Raw genomic sequence first — 22,378 nt, 5'->3', positions numbered from 1 at the left:
GTGACTTTGATGGTGGTTTTCATAAAATTCAACGTGTTAGGTCAACGCCTTAAAGTGTCGAAACCAGAATATATTGTTCAAATACGTGGTGGACCAGCATATCAGGCTTTTTGGGTCTGAGACTCTAACTTTGACCATCGTGCCAAATTATCTATTCAAATGAAACCACTATCATTCATTTAGTGATAAACATGTATATTTACCCATTGTTTTACTTCTGTATGTATATCATATTCACGACTGTTATATTCTTATATATATATATATATATATGTCTATTTTTTATACGCCCACAATTTTCCTATAATTAATTATCTTCCTATAATTCATCACTGTAAAAAAACTTGTGTTGAAACAACACAAACTTGTGTTGTTTTCAACACAAGTAAGGTGTCTCTATTTAACAACACAAACTTGTGTTGAAACAACACAAAACTTGTGTTAAATGTTGAAACAACACAAAACTTGTGTTAAAATTTATCAAACAACACAAACTTGTGTTGAAACTTGTGTTGAAATACTTGTGTTGAAATTTTTGAAACTTGTGTTGAAATTTCTGAAACTTGTGTTAAAATTTCTGAAACTTGTGTTGAAATTTCTGAAACTTGTGTGGTTTCATACAAACTTGTGTATAACCAACCACAAAAACTTGTGTTGTGTTTTTCCCCAATTTATATACAGTATAGCAACCTTTTTATGCAGGACCCATCTCTTTGCTCTGTTAGACCTGTAAAGTTTGATAAAAGAAGGAAACAAATTTTTTTTTTGTTTTTGTAAGATTATTATTTATTCATAAAATCATAGGAAAAAGTAAATTAATACATCAAAACTAAATAGATATTTGAAATGTTAACAGAAAAACAGATAATTCTAATACTAATTATATTGTGTTATATATAATGACCCCCCCCCCCCCCACACACACACACACCCCACTTTACCCATCACAAAATATAACATAGCTATTTAAATTGTTCTTAACCCCACACACTTTACCTATCACAAAATATAAAATAGCTATATAAATTGTTCTTTACCCCAAAACAAGAACTGAGAATATAAAGATATGTACACAGTATCCCTAACCCATACTCCAAAATATATAATTCAAATAATATCTAAATTTAATAACATCCAAACCAAGCACTAAGATTAATTATGCACTAAATTGAAACAATTTCAAAAACTGAAAAGTGCTACAAAATCACACTACAAGTGATTTGTGAGACATATAGAAATAACTAATATACACAGAAAACTAACAAATGAAAAATGCACTATTTTGCATGAGTAATAAAATGATGTAAAACCTTTTCCTCATTAAAAAAACCCCAAACAAAATGAATATTTTGTAAATAAAAGAAGCAAAGCATCAAGATTACAGGATTGAAATAAAAAAATATCATATGTACAAAAAATTTATATACAATCACAAGTCATAAGCCACAGTGGTTCAGTGAGTATAAGGTGTTGGCCGAGAAATTTCAACTGGATTTTCCGGCATAGTTCCCACTTGTCAGTAGTGTTGGATATGGCAAGGGATAATTGGGTACAAGCCCGGAATCGAAAGAGAGAGAGAGAGAAATGGGGTTTAACGTCCACTTGACACAAACTAGGTCATTTCGGGATTAACATATGGTTTAATTTTATTTCAATAATTCGTTGCGCATAGGGGTCTTTAGCAGTGGGAGGAAACCGGAGGTCCCGGAGAAAACCCACAAGATTGGACAGGCGACCCTACTCTTGTCACGTACAACCGGGGATTCGAAACCACGCCAGTTGACTCAATGACAGGCCGTATGATACCGCACGCACGTGCTTACCATTCGGCCATCCACCACCCCCTCCCCCATTCCCGGAATCAAAACCATCCCCACTGCGTTCACTTAGAAGAACCCTTGACAATTGAATTATTTGACTCAATGACAGACTTCCTGATCAAATGTGTGCGTGTTAATCATTGCCCCCCCCCCCCCCCGGGTTCCCGTTAAAGAACCCTTGACAGTTGAAATATTTGATATAAGAGTAGGGTGTAGGGCAGAATCACTCTAAGAACACAGAAAAGTAGGATACTAAACCGTATTTCATTTCATAAGCAAGGGAAAGTCACCTTTATGTAGGTCAAGGTTTTTTGTAATTCTGGGTGTATTTGATCTACATTTGGTTTCTAGTAATGCCTATTAAATACTTTATGATTTCTGACCAAATTCTAAGTGATTTATATGTCACTTTACTTGCTATATTATACATACATTTCTGAAGAGAATTAAAATCTAATTGTGTTTTGGAAGAAAATTTAACATTAATAACAAAAAATAAATATTTAAAAATTGGGTCAAATGCATTCTTTCCCAGAAGTATAAAATAAATTGATGCTTGGGTTTTCTTGTTGTTATCATACAGCAAATACTCTTTCAATGGTGTTCCAGCCTAAAAAATAAAAAGTAGGCAATAAGAATACTTTCTATGGTTCACAACGTTTAAATAAACAATTTATTTTGCCACATCGAGACCGAGTCTCTATTTGGTTTCAACTATGCGTAACGCTTATTGTGTCTTGTCCAGTTACAGACCCAGGCAGATTATTATGCTCAAATCAAATGAGTTAGAAGTCAGAAAAAAGTCTTGAGATTTGGGACTGAAGTCTCATAATAGGTCAACTATTCACCCTTTCATACATGTATTGTCTGCAAATCCAGATTCCCTACTACACCATGGCAGCACCTATTTACTTGGCAATGTCTAATTATTTTTGGACCCATTCTTATTTTATTTCCATTGACAACAAATTGGATATTACCCTTTAAAATCTATTGAAATCTATTTGAAAGTAAAATACTGTCCATCATTATTTTACTGCTATTTACTGTAAAAATACACATACATGTAGTGCCTATCGCAACTTGAAGGAAATCAATGGATGTGATTGGCAAAAATCAAGCATGCCAAGTACTTGAAACAGCAGAGTCCTAGGCATTGCCCCAAGAAGAATAACTAGATTACCAAGCAAGTGTATAGAAGTACTTCCTGATTAAAAATACAAATATATATATGTTACTTACATTTTGCGTGTTTCCCCTTGTCAGTGATACAGGACGGAGGACCTGACAAGGACAGCTGTCTAGTCGTTCGGATGGGACGAAAAACCGAGGTCCCGTGTACACATTGGCGTGCACGTAAAAGATTCCTTGGCAATTGGAATTCGATATAAGAGTAGGCTGTAGCGCCGCTGCCCGGGCAAAATTCCCTTCATAGCACACTGTATGGCGTATGCCCGTCTTCATTAGCCCAATTTATGAGCAAAGCAGTAGGATGTTAAACCCCATTTCATTTCATTTTCAAAATTATAAAATAATTTGATGGCTTAATATTCAAAAGGTACAGTCCTTCATGTTTATAAAATTGTACGGGAGCCATAAAAAGCTCCTGATACCTTGAATATATGCAGTTTAAAAGTAAACAAAAATCTCAATATTTAGGAGAGAGGGAGAGAAATGGGGTTTAACGTCCATCCAACCCCCCCACCAAGTGTATAGAACCAGTTCCTGGTTTAAAAAGCAAATATGCATGGTACTTACATAGTCTTTGTCTGATAAGCAAGATCTGTGAGAAAACGTCTCCACAATATCAATAGCCCTTTCCAACTTGATCTTCCGAGGTGGGTAACTGAAAAAAAAAAATGGCAATGTATTAGTTGGCTTAAATTGACTAGACAGTTTTGATTAATTAAAAAAATGTTAATTTAATTACATTTGTTTTGTTTCATGTGTTGGTTTGCTTTGCCACAGATGAGACAGTGATATCTACATATAACTAAGATTCTGTCTCTGCCCATACATGACGTGTACAGTTTTACTATACTAAACTGAATTTTAGATTTCAAAATAGCATAACAATCTTTTCTATTAGAATTGAAAAGTTACCCACCAAGAAAAAGCTGCTCTATCATCATTTTTTCCAGCCATTTCTTCTTCCATTTTTTTCTTTTATAATTTCTTTTGTTATTACATGATCTTTTTCTGGGTGATTTGCATATACATCCAATATTGAAACTGAAAAAATAAATACATGATATGTAATTTACGATTAAAGCTACCTTACCATATATACAAACTGTGTGATATGAAATTGAAACTAATGTATCTATATGTATCAAAAGTTTGAATCCCAAGGAATTACTTAAGCCGTAAAAGTCTATCTTAATAATCCTTGTTTGTCACATGGTTTAACTGTCGCAGTAATTAGAAGACGGCCATGGTGACTGAGTAAATTAGGTGCTGGCACACTAGCATGGAGGCCACAGGTTATCTCTTGGGGTTGACCGAGAAAGCTCATCTTGATTTTGCAGAGTGGTTTCCCCTGAGATCCAATGTACACATTGGCGTACACATAAAAGTTCTCTTGGCAGTTTGAATTCGGTATGAGAGTAGGCCATAGTTTCGCTGCCCAGACAAACATTTTCACTTAGCACAATGCATTAGACCAGTCGGAGCTGACCAGTAGGACGTTGTCTTTAAACCCCATTTCATTTCAGGTAATCTAGTATTTTTCTAGTAAGATTGAAGTCTCTCTACTTTCTTTATATGTAAATATCATATTTGAAATAAGTCATACTTTTATTCGATATGGGGTGGGGCTGGGGGGAATGGTCTAGTAGGTAATGCATGCGCATGAAATCACAGGGTTTGTCATTGTGTTAAGTGGCATGGTTTCAATTTCAAGGAGTAGAGTCGCCTGTCCAATCTCTTGAGTTTTTTCGCTGGGTCATTCAGTTTCCTCCGTTTTCTAAATACATGTACCCCTACGCCAAGCGAATTATTCATATTAAATTGAAGCATACCTTCTCTAATCTCTGGGTCCTTTTGTTTCCTCCTTTTGCTAAATACCCATACCCGTAAGCGAATTATTCATATTAAATTTAACCTTTTTCCCGAAACGACCTAGCGTCTGTAGGCTAAGTAGATATAAGGACCCATCTTGCAACAACTCTACATGTAGGTTCGTGCATAATTAATATTACAGTAACATACCAATTTTTAATACATGTAGAATGAGACAGTGTGCAGGGAAAGGGTGGAAACGGAAGTAGGCTAATCCTCGCCGTAGTTGATTACCGGTATGCATATAGGCACAGCATGGACTACTTGATTCTTCAAATACAAGTACATGTAAGGCCTTGTTTATGTCATTTCTCTCTCTCTCTCTCTCTCTCTCTCTCTCTCTCTCTCTCTGTTGCATGTAAGTGCCATATAAATACTTTATTTTGGATTGTATGTTCACATACACTAATCATTGTAGGACATTGGTAACAAAAAAAAAATAGAAAATATAAAAATTAATTGAAATTTTTACCTGTTTTTCTTCGATTCAATGCCAGTGGAGTCCTTGGTAAATTCTCAATAATTATTGCTGGAAGGTGGAAAGAGTCACATATCATCATTGACTGGAAAAAATAATAAAACTATAGAGAAACTTCCACGGGCTGATTCTAGTTCCATTATTTATTAACTGTGACTGAATCAGGCAAAAATGGGGCCTAATATTAAATATTACACAGACTCACAGAGGTTGAACAACGGATTACATGTCATTTGGGACTCACGTCATTTAGGACTCGCGTCATTTGGGACTCAAAAAAATATGACCACGACATTTGGGTCTCGGGTATACGACGTTTGGGACTTTGGTATACGTCGTTTGTGTAATATTCTTGTTGTGGACAGACAGGGTAAAATAGTGAGTTTAGTGAAGAGACAAGAAGTTGACAACAGCGTTGAACTGCACGAGATTTATTACTTCCAGTTATCCCATAATATTTTATAACATGACGTCATACGTCTATATTTAGATAATTGGTTGACATCCCCCTTCTTAAGAAATTGGAATAACTTTCAAAAGAAAGAAAATGTAACACATTTTAAAGTAAGAATGTTAATTGTTTATAAGAGTTTTAAAGTTATAGTTCACATTTCTTCAATAAGTCGAGATGGTTTCTTGACTGTCCTTCCGCTGGTTTTATTAACTGCTGCTTGTACTGGTTCGGTTTGATCATATTCTAAAACGTTCTGTTGGTTCCATTGGAAATTTACGTAGGAATTTACGATTTCGTCGACATCTAGATCCATCAGTTGTTTGAACAATATACGACCGTGGTTCTTTTGATGGTGAAACAATAGTAGCAGGAAGCCAATTTAAATCATTTTGTGATTGTAGCATAACTGCATCTCCAGGATTCAGTGGCTTTAATTCACGAGTGCCATTGTCGAAGTAGTACTTTTGAATTTCCTGTCTTCGCTTTAGGAGTTCCTTCGTTTTCTCGTGTTTATCATTTTGTTTTATAAATGATGGTAGTAGTGAACGTATAGGTCGTTCATACAGCAATTCAGCAGGTGGTGGAAGATGACTTGACAGTGGTGTCGATCGAAGAAATAGTAAAGCTAGTTGTGGATCTTCCCTTGCGGCTGAACATCTTTTCAATGTCTGTTTTACAACACCAACCATTCTTTCAGTAAATCCATTACTTTGAGGATAGTGTGGACTCGATGTAGTGTGTTTGAATCCATAGCACTCTACGAACTGTGAGATTTCGTAGCTAGAATAACATGGACCATTGTCGCTGAATAGTTCTACAGGAATTCCATGTTCAGAGAATATTTGTTTTAAATGTTGTATTACACAAATACTAGTTTCTCTGTTCAACTTTCGTACGACGAAGAATTTACTAAAATAGTCACAAAGTAGTAGATACTTGTTCCCTTGGAATTCGAACAGATCAGTCCCTAACATTTCCCAAGGAGCACATGGTATATCACGTTCAAACATTGGCTGGCTTGGTTGGCTGTTTCTAAAGGTATTACAAGTTACACATTTACCAACCATATCATCAATAGCAGAGTTTATCTTCGGCCAATAAACACATTTTCTAGCAAGCATCTGTGTCTTCTCAATACCTTGGTGACAGTGCTCATGTAGTTGCTTTAAAATATCAGCTTGTAAAACATATGGTATTATGACCTGTTGACCTTTCATAAGTACACCATCATCAATACTTATATAATCCTTAAGAGTCCAAAAAGGCTTAATTGACTTTGGCAAATCGGAACATTTCTCTGGCCATCCATTAATTACAATTTCACGCTATACTGATAACATTGAGTCATCCAACGTGGCTTTGCGTAGATGATTTAGTTTGTCCGCACTCCATCGAACAGCATGGATAGTTTCTTCCATTTCGATGTGTTTACCCCTGTTGGGTCGATACCTGGACAAGATATCGGCTAGTAAAATTTCAGATCCTTTTCTGTAGTGTATATCGATATCATACGCCTGTAATCGTAACATCATCCTCTGTAGCCTAGGCGGAGCCTGGGATAAGTTTTTCTTCAGAATAGCTTCCAGTGGCTTGTGGTCACTTTCAATGATGACTTTGGCACCATATATGTAGTTGTAGAATTTCTCCACACCAAAAACTACGGCTAAACATTCTCGTTCTATGTTTGCGTAGCGTGATTCAACATCAGACAAGCTCTTAGAAGCAAAGGCTATAACACGCTCAGTATCGGGTTTTGCAGGATCCATCTGTATGAGGGCTGCACCCAACCCATTCTTGCTAGCATCAACTTGAATCTTGGTCTGAAAAGTAGGATTGAAGTAGCATAGAGTAGTAGCTTCTGAGATGGTTAGCTTCAAAACGTCGAATGCCTTCTGATGTGCTGTCGACCATATAAATAAAGAATCAGCTTTAATAAGGTCACGTAATGGTAAAGTTAGTTCACTGAGATGAGGAATAAATGGAGATAAATATTGGACCATTCCAAGAAAAGATTGTACTTTCTGCTTGCTAGACGGTGCTGGGAGTTTTTCTTTCTCTCTAGTACGAGCTGGATCGGGTTTGACACCATCTTTACTGTATACAGAACCAAAAAATGTTATCTCAGGTACTTTTATGAAACATTTACTGGGATTGAAAACCAGTCCATAAAGACGAGCTCTCTTCATAAGTTGGTGCATATTCCTATCATGCTCTTCGTCATCCGTACCGTATACACAAATATCATCAGCTATTGATATAACACCATCAAGGTTCCTTGTCACCTCATCCATAGCTTCTTGAAACAAATCTTGTGAGACACTAATACCAAATGGCAATCGCTTAAATTTGTAGCGCTGATTTGACGCTGGGGAGTTAAATGCTGTGAGTTTACTAGATTCATCATCAAGTTCAATACTCCAGTATCCATCTTTGGCGTCCAATTTACTTAGTACCTTAGCATTGTCTAGTTTATAAGTTACTTCTTCTACCGTCGGTGCTCTATGATGAGTTCTTTTAATATTCTCGTTCAAGTCCCGGGGGTCTAAACATACCCTAAGTTTTCCATTTGACTTTCTGGAATATGCGAGACTTGATAACCATTCAGTTGGTTGTCCGGCAGGTATCTTCTCTATAATACCCTTCTTCTCCATATCATTTATGGCCTTGTTGATTTCAGACTTCAAATGTACAGGGCAACGTCGTGGAGCATGTACCACAGGAACTGCATCACTTTTAAGTTGGAAGTGTGCCTTCTGTTTAAATTTACCAAGCCCAGTAAATCTATCAAGGAAAAACACTTTTGAGACTATCAGTGTCTTTAATATAAGAAACCGGTGTTTCACTGGTAATCACTGACACAGTAACATGTTTAACATGAGACTCATTAACATTTATAAGTTGAAGTTTACAACTGTCATTCAGTCCTAATATAATGGGACCATCAGTGTCGCAAATGTAAAATTGTACATTTTGCCAGTTTCCCTGGTCTAAAGAACACTGTAGATTTAACATACCATATTGTTTAATGGCGCTTCCATTATAGGCTGAAAGAGTAACCAATGGTTTAGGAATAATGTCAGTACAGTCAGAAACGTTTCGTTCTGGATACAGTTGTCTAAAACATCTTACAGGTAGAATGTTTGCTTCGGCCCCAGTGTCTACTTGTACTGTTAGTTTAGCTCTATTATCCTTCACTGTAATAGTAGCTTGTAGTTGGTCACGACCATTTTTATTTTTATTTTGTACCGCCTGGATGTAGAAATCTTCGTTATCTCTAATACGGTCATGTTGTATGGAACGTACATGTTTATCGCGGTTACCACTTTTACGACTGCGGTCACGTGGTCTAAACCGGCTATGTCGTGTTTGGGATCGTGATATTCTAGTTTTGGAGTGTTGGGAAACAATGTCACATTGATTTTTCCAGTGATTTATTTGACCACATTTATCACATGTGTGACCCCATGCTGGACACTGACCCTTATTATGACCTCGTCCACAGAAATAACAGTTGTTGATCTGTTAGTTGATCCTCTATGACGACTTGAGGTGCGATTAACATGATGAACACTGTGTTGCTCCTGACCAGACATTGTGCGAAGTTGAGTTTCGGATAATTCACAAGTATGCGCGATTTCAACCGTTTTCTCCAAAGTTAAATCTGATCCTTGGTTTAGAAGTTTTTCTCTGACTTTTTGTGATTTAATACCAAACACAATTCTGTCGCGTACCATTTCGTCAGGCTTATCGTAGTTACAGTCCTTTACAAGCAATTTCAGATCAGTTACAAATCCATCAAATGCGTCATTAGACTCTTGAAATCTGTTAGGAAACTTATACCTAGCGAATACAGTGTTGCTTTTAGGATTAACGTAGCTCTGGAACCGTTCATAAAAAGTTTTAAGTAGTTTACTGTTGTCTTCAGTAATATCGTTCCAAGTATTATATATATCTCGGCCTTTCTCTCCTACCCAGATTAAGAGATAGCTAATTTTCTCTTCCTCGCTTTTTTGTTTAAGCGGTCCTGTAAATGTTAGCTCAGCGAGTTGTTTGAATTTTTTCCATGCCTCGGGCAAGTTACTTGCTTCCCAGTTCATACAAGGAGTTGGTGCTGACAATAGCTCGGCCATTATTTGAGTGACGTAGTAGTGACGTAGTAATATATCTTACTGTGACTACCGGTACTTTATTAATAACTCGTTACGGCTACAAAGACAATCCACACAGTAAATAATATAAAGTCAGTAAATCAGCATCTATTTTACAGCTATATAACATGTAATTTTCGGTAGTGTCAATAACTAAACAATGTCAAATAAGCAGCGGACGTAATCATTCACAGACTCAGTTTAGGCCGTCTGCACACCGATACTCGCTAGCACTATTCATTTACGTTGTAAACCTGTCATGTAGAGTAGTTTGGACAGTAAGTTCTTCATTATAAGTTAAACTGTTGTTTAATCATCACTCCAGCCACCATGTAATATTCTTGTTGTGGACAGACAGGGTAAAATAGTGAGTTTAGTGAAGAGACAAGAAGTTGACAACAGCGTTGAACTGCACGAGATTTATTACTTCCAGTTATCCCATAATATTTTATAACATGACGTCATACGTCTATATTTAGATAATTGGTTGACAGTTTGGGACTCGGGTTAACGACGTTTGGGACTCGGGATAATTTATTAGAAATAGGCCAATTCAAAACACGAAAGAAAATATTTATTAACATGAAACACGCGGTTAGTAAAAGGCTCAACCAAACGATAAAACATTAGTTGCACTTACGGTTCTTTGATAATCATCGTTTCTCATAAAGGTTTCATATTTATTTAAAACGAATAATATGCTGATGAATTTATTTGAAAATGACCTACACAAAAAACAAAATAAATATTTACACGACATGCAATCTTTTTTACAAGCCCCTAGAAATTGTTAACGATAATCCGTGAGCTGCACGTTGACATGCTTGTCGTAGATGGCAATACCAATTGATAAATTAGTGCGTACAAGGCAAAGTTTTTTTGTGGAAAATATAAGAAATGGCAACGAACAAAGCGGGATAATTAAAGCTGATTAACTGATAATCCCAATGTTATTACAGTATGTTCAAAGAAACCTAACGGTTCTTTGGTGGATGAGGAAAAACGTGAGTTGTCAATCATCGAGAATGGCGGCCGTGTGTTGATTGCAGTTATACCGTTTCACGAAAAAACATTAGCAGTGGTCGGTCAATCAAGCTCGTTTACTATTTATAACGCAAATTTTTCGTTTCGGTTAAAACAAAATATACGTCCATTTTAATTGGCCGAAGGATGTGTGACTAATAGAAATATGGCGGGCGGACAAACTGACCAAACAGTATATTTCGAGGTATTTGAGGTAAGCTAATTTAATATTATATCATAACTGCATGTGCATACTTGTGTTTCTGTGTGATTAAATATTCAAAAAATCATTCTGTTCTGGGCCCCATTTTGAAAAAAAACTGACATGACCTATATAATACAATCCAGCGATAGTGCAGTCAATTTCCTTTAAAAGGGAATCCGAATTTGTTAATTTTCTGCAATATCACTTCGGTGGTAGCGGACGTTAAATAAAGCTATTTCACGTACAAAGACCTACAATAAAATCCAGGTGAATTGGGAAAAATATTCATGTATTTTCTTGATGAAGAGTAGCTATTTCAATTTGTAAATGCCCAGTCATCTTAGACAAATAATAATTCCAACTTCAAATCAGTTGTATTTATTCAAATCATACTATGAATAATTGTATATTTCTACTTGCATAATAATAAAAACTTGACTTTTATTATTTTATTTCTTCAGGCCAAGAACATGGAAAATTGGTAATTGCCTTGTATCACTGCTAACTATAAGGCACAGGGAGCCTTGGGCAGAAATGATAATAATATGGTTCTCAGATATGTTACTGTGTACAGACTGAACAAAAAATATATATACACTTGCTATTACATGTACATTATATCATTGGCAATAATAAGATCCAATTTTAGTTTTTAGTTACACACTGTTAACCACCAATAGATGACAATAAATCATAAAATGTATTCAGCTCGACGTAAGACTTAAATAAATAGATACAGTTGGTTTAACTTGAATAGAAGTTTTATTTATCTATGCTGCATATATGCATATATCACCTTGCAGCTGAATCACATTACATATCTTTTTAGTTGATGTTCACATCGTCTTACGTATTTGTCAACATCAATGTGACCTTGTTCTATGTCACATTAGCCTTTTCGGTCTTGTTACCACGAATTTACTCACCACAGCCTCGCATAGTTATGAATTTATTGTTTCACTTGACTAAAGAAACATTTTGTAGGAATGTATGCTTTTATAGATTGGACACTTGTTTGCAATATCATTGTCGGTGGAAACTGGCACTATACCTAAAGAATGACTGAACAAATAGCGGAGACGGGGTTTCAGCCGGCTGATTTAAATTATTTCTTTAAATACAGTAAAGTTTGAAATATGTCAGTTTTCACTCTTTAGAATGTTTTTGTAAATAAGTTTTTATTGTAGTTTCCGTGGCGTATTCCCAATAAGCGTTAGAAACAAAGATATACACCCTTAATCCCGGTGCCGATAAATGTTGGGTTGTGTGGAACATGCTAACAAATCTCGGGTACGATATATGTTTGATTCTGGTTGAGAACAGCATGAGAGCAACATGAATGTTTTCATTGGAGATGAGACGCAAATATTCAAAGGGGTCAGACAAACTCTAAACCAACCGCGTTCCCTTTACTGAGTCCCTTCAAAGGAGGCCCTGTCTGTCTACCTGTGGAATAACATGCATTTGTATCTGTTAAATTTGTGTGGTAGACAGATTGATATTATTTATATAACGTCTTACCCCAAACAAATTGCAAAAGAAACCATGAAGTTTCTGAGAGCGATATTTCGTAATTAGTGTGCTTTAATGGTGGGAGAATAAATAATTTCTTTTTAAATTTTTCAAACACAAACTGGTCATATATAAAATAGCATTTTCTGACAAGACCAGCGATAATCTCGTAAGATATGACTTTTACTATGTCTATTAAATGGTTTTCGACGTCTCTTCAAGGTCACCGTCTTGCGCCAAAGTCGTGAAACGCACCGTCGGGGGATTTGTTGGGGCCTGTCTCCCCCAGAAAAATTTCTAGAAATTTCAAGTCGGTCTTGCCTGGCCGTGAATACGGCAACCTGAAAGTGGTCGATTTTAATGTAGACATCTGAACTCCAATCAACAAATCAATCAACCAGGCTGTTGTCATTGCATTCACATGACACCAGACGTGTCACCGATGAAACAAATATGCCTGAAACAAATGTCGCTGTTAGTGCGACCCATTTGTGACAATTTCAAGGTCCCAAATAATAGTCCTTTTTTACTATTAATAGTAATTCAATCAATAAGTGCTATTTACCTTATAATAGTCGTCTTGGCTTTTACCCGACATTACACAAAACACCAATGGTAACTGCCGGGTGGTCTCCCCAGTCTTAATGAAGGCGTGGATGGAAAACAGCTGAGACCATGGCTTGTTCACCACCCGAAAAGGTGCATCCATATTCCAAGTTTATGCGCGTGCGAGTAGTTGCATCTGTCTATCAGTACAAAAAATGTGATGGCGCCTTTCCCCAACTTTTACTCTTTTTTGATTAAATCCCGGTGCACTATGATCGATGAAATCTTCGTCAAGCTAAAACAAAAAATAAATAAAATTGTACATTTAATTACATGTTAATAAATAAATAAAATTGTACATTTAATTACATGTTAATAAATTCTTATATACATGGGTATTTAATTGCATGAATACTTACGCTTGACGACACGTCAGTGGGATCTTTTGGTCGCAGAGTCTGTCGGGTTCTTTGTAGCGACCTTACAAGTGCTGCCATGGGTGGTCTGCTATGAATGGGTTCTTCTGCAGAACCAACACTGGATAAAACTCTCTCCGCTATTGAGGAACATGACTTGGTAAAAACATTTCCTTTTTTTCATGCTTTGCCAGTAATGATAAGATAAAACATATTAAACTACAAATATATTATTGGTTTATTTATATTTTATTTATTATTTACACACATATATAAATTTTTAATTTAATTGATATATAATTTTTAAACCTACTGTAACTTTTATCTTGGTAGCCGTGTGTATACCGGGTTCTGCTGGGTGAAGATGGTTCTTTAAGCCTGGTTGGTATGTATCACCATCTTGGATTACTGTTGCCGGACATCGTGTTGGTCCGCTTCTTTTGGAACACCTCCAAATCGTAGTTTTCTTCTCTGTCTAAAATATATTAAATTCATTTATTATTATAGAGTTAACTAGGTTAACTAGAGTTAATTATCTTTACATTTTGTAGCTGAAATACATTTCTATACAAGGTAGTTAACTAGGTAAAATAAATCACCCTACCTTAATTGTATAACTAAACCCTTGGTTGTCTAACAACTTGGACTTGCCACGGGAGGAACCAGCTTCTACCTGCGTATACACCACTACGGGTTCTTCGTCGCAGAAGACACTAACGTCGGCATCGTCTGAGATGGAGGACTCCATGACCGGAACTGGCACATCGTATCGGGTTTCGGCTGTAAACGATTCTTCTACTTCCATAGGTTCAGTTGTTGGGACCTCCATAACTTCTTGTTGTTCGTCCATATCTTCCGTCTGCTTATTAAGGTTGTTTTTTTAAACATAAATTAGATTACAATTCAACTAACACAAAAGTGTAAAAAGATTTTTTTCTAGTCTGTGCCCGCGTTTATGTCTACTCTTGGCAAAATCGTTATAATATAAAAAAATCATGAAACAAGAATCAAAATGGCCGCCAATCGGGTCTCCAACGCCAATCCAACCTCCCAAGATATATTTCAAAACAGATTCTTACCTGCTGGTTCAAGTCGAGCCGTTTCTGCTTTAATCATAATGTGATTCTGTAATGTAAGTATTTGAACAACATCGTAGTGCCGAACAACTAATGTTAATTAAGCATGATTTCAGAAAAATTGAACAGATTTGATAATAACATGCCGAAATTTTTTTCCTGACCGCGCCATACTATAAACATGAACTTCCGGTTTAAATTGTTGGAGTTTTTTTTAAGGAAACGAAATACTAACATTATACAGAGAAACAATATCGATGCTAAATTACATACATGGTATTATTTTTTTAATATAAATATTCACAAACCTGCGGTCTTGTATTCTATGTGACCATTAGCTTACATTTGTCAAACATATCACTGCTCCAAAATCATTTCAGCATTTTGTTAAATGTTAAATTAATTGTGTGAAATCACTTCATTTAATGTCCGCTTCCACCGAGATGATATCGCAGACAAAATGTAGCCTATAGTATGTTGATTTTATCAACCAATCACATTCAATAACAGTTTTACTTATTTTCTTGTCAACGCATTTGGAGTCAATTGTTAAAATCACACCGGGCATGAGCGCTCAACAGGCCTTTGATCTACCAGTTTATTGGGCCCAACTTTATTTTAACTACAGACATCTTAACACCAATTAGCATTCAAGTCTGTCTGGCTATATTGTCTGAGTAAAAAACCTTTCTCTTACTTGTGGACCCCCGGATTAAGACTTTGTATGTAGTTCAAATTTAAAAAAAAAAATATTTGTTGACGGTACACATTACTTGTGTTAATTATATGGAAAAAACACAAGATTTATGTTAATGCATTAAAAAGAACACAAGTTTGTGTTAATGCAATGCAAAACAACACATAACTTGTGTAGAATAATTTTCACACAAGTACTTGTGTTGAGATCCAACACAAGTTTTTTTTCAGTGTATATATATAATGTGCATGTATTACTTACATCCCAGTTGGATATGCTTTCAGTCTATTTTATTTGGTTTTTGTAAATGTTATTGCAATACATGTAGTAATGTTTGTTGTTTTACATGACATGTTATCTAGTTAATCCATTTATCTCATTATACGTCGTAATACTTTCTTTATATATTTCCAGTATTATTTTACGTAAATTCATACGTCCATGTTCTTGTCGTTTGCTATACAGTATGTATCTCAGGTTTTAAAGAATATACATATATATATTTAATGTGCATGCTATGTAGGAAATTTTTCAGGGCAATGTACTTATATTGTCCACTTCTATCCGCTTTGCATTTCGTTCAAACTGTTTACATTTATCGGTCATTTCTAGTCAATTTTGTCATGTATAGTACTATTGATTATGTTTCAAGATACTAATAGTCTAAACACAAATCTGTTATCCTTGGATTTTAAACAAAATTATTTATTTTTGTTTGTCGGCGGGGATGTTATGTATTCACATACATTTTATTATGTATTATTTGTATTAATTTGTTTATTACCACCTTTACATCCCAAATTGCACAATAGGCGAATTCCAACCACGCCACTAAATGACAGACCTTATGATTTAAGCGCACGCGATTAACCATTCGGCATAATAAATGGGATCTTTCCACTAATGTAATTCGTTGCATGAACTATCAAAAGATAGTAAGACTTTGTAAAGAAATCAACCTTGAAAGGCTATGAGTATATGACGTCAATAACCGACCCTTTTGAAAAGTGTCAGCCACGAACCCGCGTAAGCTACATACAATAGTAGGGTGACCCGTGCACCCAAAATGTTCCTTACAGAAAGTTGGTCTCGACACGGCGAATGTACACGCTTTAGTGGCTTATCTCGAAGTGATTTCTCGCTTGCTAGGCACTATGATAATACTCAGCGGTAGAGTCTATGAAAGGTAATGCGTTGGTCAAAGTTGAGGTATGTTAAATAGTCAGGGTTATTTTCGATATTATTATTATTCAATTTAAAGATGCATTATGTAAGATTTAAATAAAGGGTCGTCTAGTTTTTAAATAGATAATCAGAAATGAGTGTATAATGAAAATTTCAGTAAAATTCCTTATTCTGAAGGAATGCAGAATGTTTGAAGTTTTGATAAGAATGGCGTAGTCTACATTGTCATTGCTACGATAATAAACGATGTCTGGATTTTTCATTTTTCGTTCACCGATTAAACGGAACGGCTGGTCTTATCCAATTAATATCCAAGCTATCCGAATTGTCTACAGAGTTGCTTTTATGCCTAAATATGAATGTTGAAGTCAGAAATAAGACCTTCAATAGTAAGATTTAGATCTTACTTAATGCATCTTTAAAGAACAACATCCCAGAATAAAAGGACACGAAATGTACATCGACGTCAAATCTATTGATCAAACAATCATTCAAATCTATCAACCCTACACATTCATAGGGTGATGTGTAATGGCAATGAAAGGTAACTATAATACATTTTTCTATGCCCACATCTGTCAATTTCTTACGCTCTTATGGCCGTTTCCATTAGCTCAAATGTTGAAGAAAAGTAAGACGTTAAACCCCAGTTGTTTCCATAAATATAGGGTGTCCTTTTACATAATTTCGGTATTATTATTATAGCAATATCATTACAGGCATTTCGCGGTTAAAAAGTCTAAACATAATATTTTTAGAATTTGCAATATTTTAATAATAAAACTATTTTCCTGCATCTTCAGTAAAACATTTTAAACTTCTGTAATAAAATATTTACATTTCTGTTTTATGATATATATATATATTTGTACACCACCATTCGTATCAGATGACGTGTGTATTCTGCAAAATATTCCTGCAACCAAAGGTAGAATCGATTGTCGTTTACCGCAGTATATCCCAAACCTGAAAACGTTTTGCTGGTCTCAGACTTTGTGACAAAACGATAGCCATGTAAAATCCAGACGATGAATTTAAGGAGCTGATACCTAATAGGAATGCCGATCATCTTCCCGGCAATTAATGCTTCACGTTTTCACAAAGAAGTTCTATTTTAATAAAAGAGTCGTTCCGTTTTAATAAAAAAAATTAGTTCTTTTTTAACTGACCAATCAAGTTCATGTAGAGCGATATCTCCTAAGGAAATATTGATCAGTAGATTATGAAAGTTATCACACAAGCCATATCTAGAATGTGTTATTGGGTGATAAAGTGGTTTAACGCGTGTGTGTGAAATCACAAGGTCTGCCATTGAGTCTGATGGCGTGGTTTCAATTCACCGCTTGTACGTGACAAGGAGTAGGGTTGCATGTCTAACCTCGTGGGATTTCTCCGGGTCCTCTGGTTCCCCCCCACAGCTAAAGAAAGCTACGCGCAAGCTAATTATTGAAATAAAATTGAACCATGTGTTAGTCCCGAAATGACCTGATTTATGTAGAGTGGGCGTTAAACCCCATTTCTCTCTCTCTCTCACACACACACACACACATTTATTGATCTAATTTTTCACTCGTTAAACGCCACGTAATGTAACCAGTGCCGGACTGGTGTGCCGAAGGCCCACACAAGTATCCTGTCCTCTCCTTCCTTCTTTCTTTTTTGCCCCCCCCCCTCTCCTTTCTTCTCTTTTTTTTTCTTTTTTTCTTTTTTCTTTATAGGCTTAGGCCCAGTCCGGCACTGAATGTAACCGTATAACCATCCAACAAAGCTTCACTCGTTAAACGCCAGGTAATTTGCATGGCCTGTCTGGGTATGTAAGAGAACTGTTGGTAGTGTAGTGTTTTTGTTTGTTCGCTGTTGGAAACGAACTGGCTACTCTTCACTTCTAAATTCAAACTGAAGCTCCGTTTCTTAGAAACATGAACTTTCACCATATTAGGTAAACTTGCGCGTGCTACCTAGAAATCTATAAGCATCCAGGGGCGTGTTGTGTCACTAACTGTATAACCATCCAACAAAGCTTCACTCGTTAAACGCCAGGTAATTTGTATGGCTGGTCTGGGTATGTAAGAGAATGTTTGTTTGGTAGTGTTTTTGTGTGTTCGCTATTGGAAACGAACTGGCTACTCTTCACTTCTAAATTCAAACTGAGGCTCCGTTTCTTGGAAACATGAACTTTCACCATATCAGGTAAACTTGCGCGTGCTACCTAGAAATCTATAAGCTTTCAGGGGCGTGTTGTGTCACAACTGTATAACCATCCAACGAAGCTTAAGGGCAAGGTAAAGTGACACCATTTTGTCACAACACCTGAAATGGGGGGTTCTCAAAAAGGGATTTACACCAGCTTTAATGCAAATATGTTGGTATCTACATGTGCCTGAGATGATACAGAACAATAAAAAATGGATGGAAATCCAAAATAATGACTTTGAAATAAAATATTTACCAAATAATGAAGCAAATTCCTAAGTCAGGACTGGGCAGCTACAAGCTTTATAAAAAAGAACACATTAAAATTAAACTGGCTAAAAGTTGCTCAAATAATCAAACTCCAACCATCAAGACTTGAAATCTGAAAAAAAAATATCAAAAATTAGTTATAGGACCTCAAAGTTTTCAAATATTTTGTAAACAAAAGGCCATTTTGTTTCATTCACTACTTTCACTGCACATGTATGGTGTACCACTAGTGGCACAGTGGATAGCAATATTGCCCCTATGATATGAGGTACACATTGTACAAATAGCCTTCATATTCCGGATATGACATCAATTTCAATAATAGCAGCCTTTTTGCAGGGATTTTACATGACTTGAATACAGGGCTATATTACAATGTATGTATGTCTGCTAAGGCTTATTACATGTATATAGTTATACCATAATGATGAATGTATTATTTGTGTGAAAGGGAAAGACACAGAGAGAGAGGTTTAATGTCTTCTGGACACAAACTAGGTCATTTCGGGACTAACACATGGTTCAAATTTATGTCAATAATACGCTAGTGTGTAGGGGTCTTTAGCAGTGGAAAGACCCGGAGAAAACCCATGAGGCTTGACAGGCGACCCGACTGCCTGTCACATACAAGTGGACAACTGAAACTACGCCACTGGACTCAATGACAGACCTTGTGATCAAATGTGGACGTGTTAAATGTGCACAATTTGTTATACCCACCTGTTATTATGTTAAAGTCAACAAATCCTAAATCACATTTCAGTTCCTGGCCTATATTTATGAAAAATAAATAATGTAAAGGTGTATTTTTCAATTCATTTTCTAAATCCAGCACATACACAAATTCTCAATATACATGTACATGTGTAAAACATTCAGCATTATTTGCAAACTTTCCAATGGGAAGTGATATCAGATGTTCTAGTTAATTAGATGCTGACATACATGAATCACATCCATTCACATATGTACAATGTTTCTGTCTTCTAGAAGGCCTACATAGATTTGTAAACTTGCCAACAGGGTTTGCGTAATATTAATAGTGATATTTTGGGCATACCCTGCCCATGCACAACACTTGTCACTTTGCAAAAGTCTAACTTAACTGTCTAGAAAGGAAATGTTTTTGATTGGCATGTATTTAATGGTTGCTTTTGGTATGCTAGATTTAAAAAAAGACAGCTACCATTGTAGATACATTAACCATATTCACATATTTTATTTGACTCGGAATGTTTAATGTTTTTGAGGTTTTTTTTCATATAAATTGACAATACGTACCGTTTTTTATCATAAATGCCACCTAATTTTTAATGCTGCTTTAAATTCCATAGAAATCATAGTTTTCCTTGTTTATCTGTCAAATTACACAAGTCTAACTCAATATCATCCAAAGTCTTCCACCTTGAAAATACAAATTATTTGTCAGTTTAAATCAACATTGATGTTGTGATCTGCCACACAACGTCTTCTCATGGATCTCAGAACATTAGTAAACACTACCCGAGGAAGACCTCGCCACTGCTCAGCAAGAGCATGTTGAAGGTCCTGCAACGTCAGTGGTGGATTCACTTGCTGACGAACATGTCGACCCAGTTCGTCCCAGATGTGTTCAATAGGATTAAGGTCGGGGCTAAGCGACGGCCAATCCAGGACTTGGACACCGGCATTTCTTAAAAAATTCTGGGTAGCAATTGCTGTATAGGGTCGAGCATTGTCTTGTTGAAACGTTAGTCCAGGCCCATGTCTCTGCATAAACGGAAGAAGAACAGGTTGCAAAATCTGATCCCTGTACTGGACAGCATTTAAGTTCCCTTGGACAACAACAAGAGGAGAACGTCCATGTGCACAAAAAAACCCCCCAAACCATGACGCTGCCGCCACCAAATCGGTCAACTTCTCTGACGCATACTTGAGCGTAACGTTCACCTCGTTTGCGGTACACTCGGACCCTGCCATCGGCAAATCTCAAAGTGAATCGAGATTCGTCACTAAAGACAACCGAATTCCACTGTCTTTGAGTAAATCTTATTTGTCTTGTGGCCCACACAAGTCGGTTACGGCGATGAAGAGGTGTCAATATTGGTCCATTATATTGCAAGCGATTTCGAACAGTTTGTGCAGTGACCCTTCCACCAAACATCTCTCTACTTGTGGAGGTTGCAGTGACAAATCTGTTTCTAAGATGACGTAATCGTATTGCTTGATCTTCCTGGAGTGACGTCACACGTGGCGCTCCCGCCCTTGGGCGGTCGGCAATAGTTCCAGTTTGAAGCACTCTCATTCTAAGATTAATTATTGTCTGGCGTGAACAATTAAAGGCTCTTGCAACAGTGACCACAGACTGACCAGCATAGAGCCTATCTATAGCACGTAGACGTTCTACATTTGAAAGGCGCGTCATTTTCTAACAAAGATGAAAATAACAGTTTTAATTTGTTTTTCCAGTTCAAGTTACGTGTGCGTGTTCAGTTTAAGCAAACTTGCACCGATTGACCTCACGAGTTTGAGTTTGCACGTGTTTTTCAGGTTTTTTATCTTTATATGCTCAAAAGTCACATGATCCACGTGACTTTACAATTTTATGAAATTAAAGGCTTCTTACTACTTACTATCGTTAGAAACACTTTAAAATTTATTTGACTTACCAGAAAAAATTTTTTGTTGAAATTCATCAGTGTCAAGTTTTCAATTTGGCTGAGTATATATTGTTTGTTCAGGCTATAATATAGACGGTACATTGGAAAAACTATAAATATGCTAAAGACAAGGATGAACCTCCATCGACATCATATACTTAATCCACAATATAGGATAATCCCCCTTAGTGGACATATAGATGTTTGTGGTGGTTGCAAATTTAGCGTTTTTCCGATGTACAAGCTTAATAGCAATAATACTGATTTATTAGAAGCCAAAGAGGCATATTTTATTGACAAATATCGGCCAGCTTTAAATGCAAAATTGTAGCAATTTCATTGCATAAAGGCCTAGTTATTTTTGTCTGGTTTGATATTGATTGTATCGTACATCGTGGATTTTTTAAACATCGCGGTTTATCGATTCATCGTGGCAGCTCTAATACAAGCTTAGGATTAAAAAATTATATAATAATATTTGATCAGAAATGTTAAATTGTACATATGAAACAAATGCTGAAATACAGAAGAAAATATGGACATAGCAAGAACACGTGTTAACTATAATTACGTGATATATATCGTTACATTAAGTATAAACCCAAACAATTAAAAGACTTGAAAGATTGATGAGATGTCAATTCAGATATTGGTCA

At 36.1% G+C, this 22,378-nt stretch overlaps 1 long non-coding RNA gene across 9 annotated transcripts; it reads right to left on the bottom strand.

Moving 5' to 3' along the window:
• Positions 1-920: 920 nt before the first annotated feature.
• Positions 921-20,460, bottom strand: LOC126831799 (uncharacterized). 9 transcript variants are annotated; one of them, XR_007684341.2, is made up of 12 exons: positions 20,365-20,460; positions 19,804-19,854; positions 19,070-19,195; positions 14,742-14,787; positions 14,267-14,524; positions 13,976-14,137; positions 13,666-13,847; positions 13,266-13,541; positions 5,353-5,443; positions 3,928-4,052; positions 3,579-3,666; positions 921-2,430 (listed from the first exon to the last, which is right to left on the bottom strand). It is a non-coding gene; the product is annotated as an uncharacterized LOC126831799 (long non-coding RNA). The 9 variants fall into 9 exon arrangements; XR_007684342.2 differs by having other exon boundaries at positions 5,353-5,461; positions 14,267-14,521; XR_007684338.2 differs by having other exon boundaries at positions 14,267-14,521.
• Between the last annotated feature and the right edge of the window lie 1,918 nt (positions 20,461-22,378).

The sequence above is a fragment of the Patella vulgata genome, chromosome 9 (assembly GCF_932274485.2).
Source record: "Patella vulgata chromosome 9, xgPatVulg1.2, whole genome shotgun sequence".
Lineage (NCBI taxonomy): Eukaryota > Metazoa > Mollusca > Gastropoda > Patellidae > Patella > Patella vulgata.
This window is presented reverse-complemented; position numbering and strand designations above follow the sequence as displayed.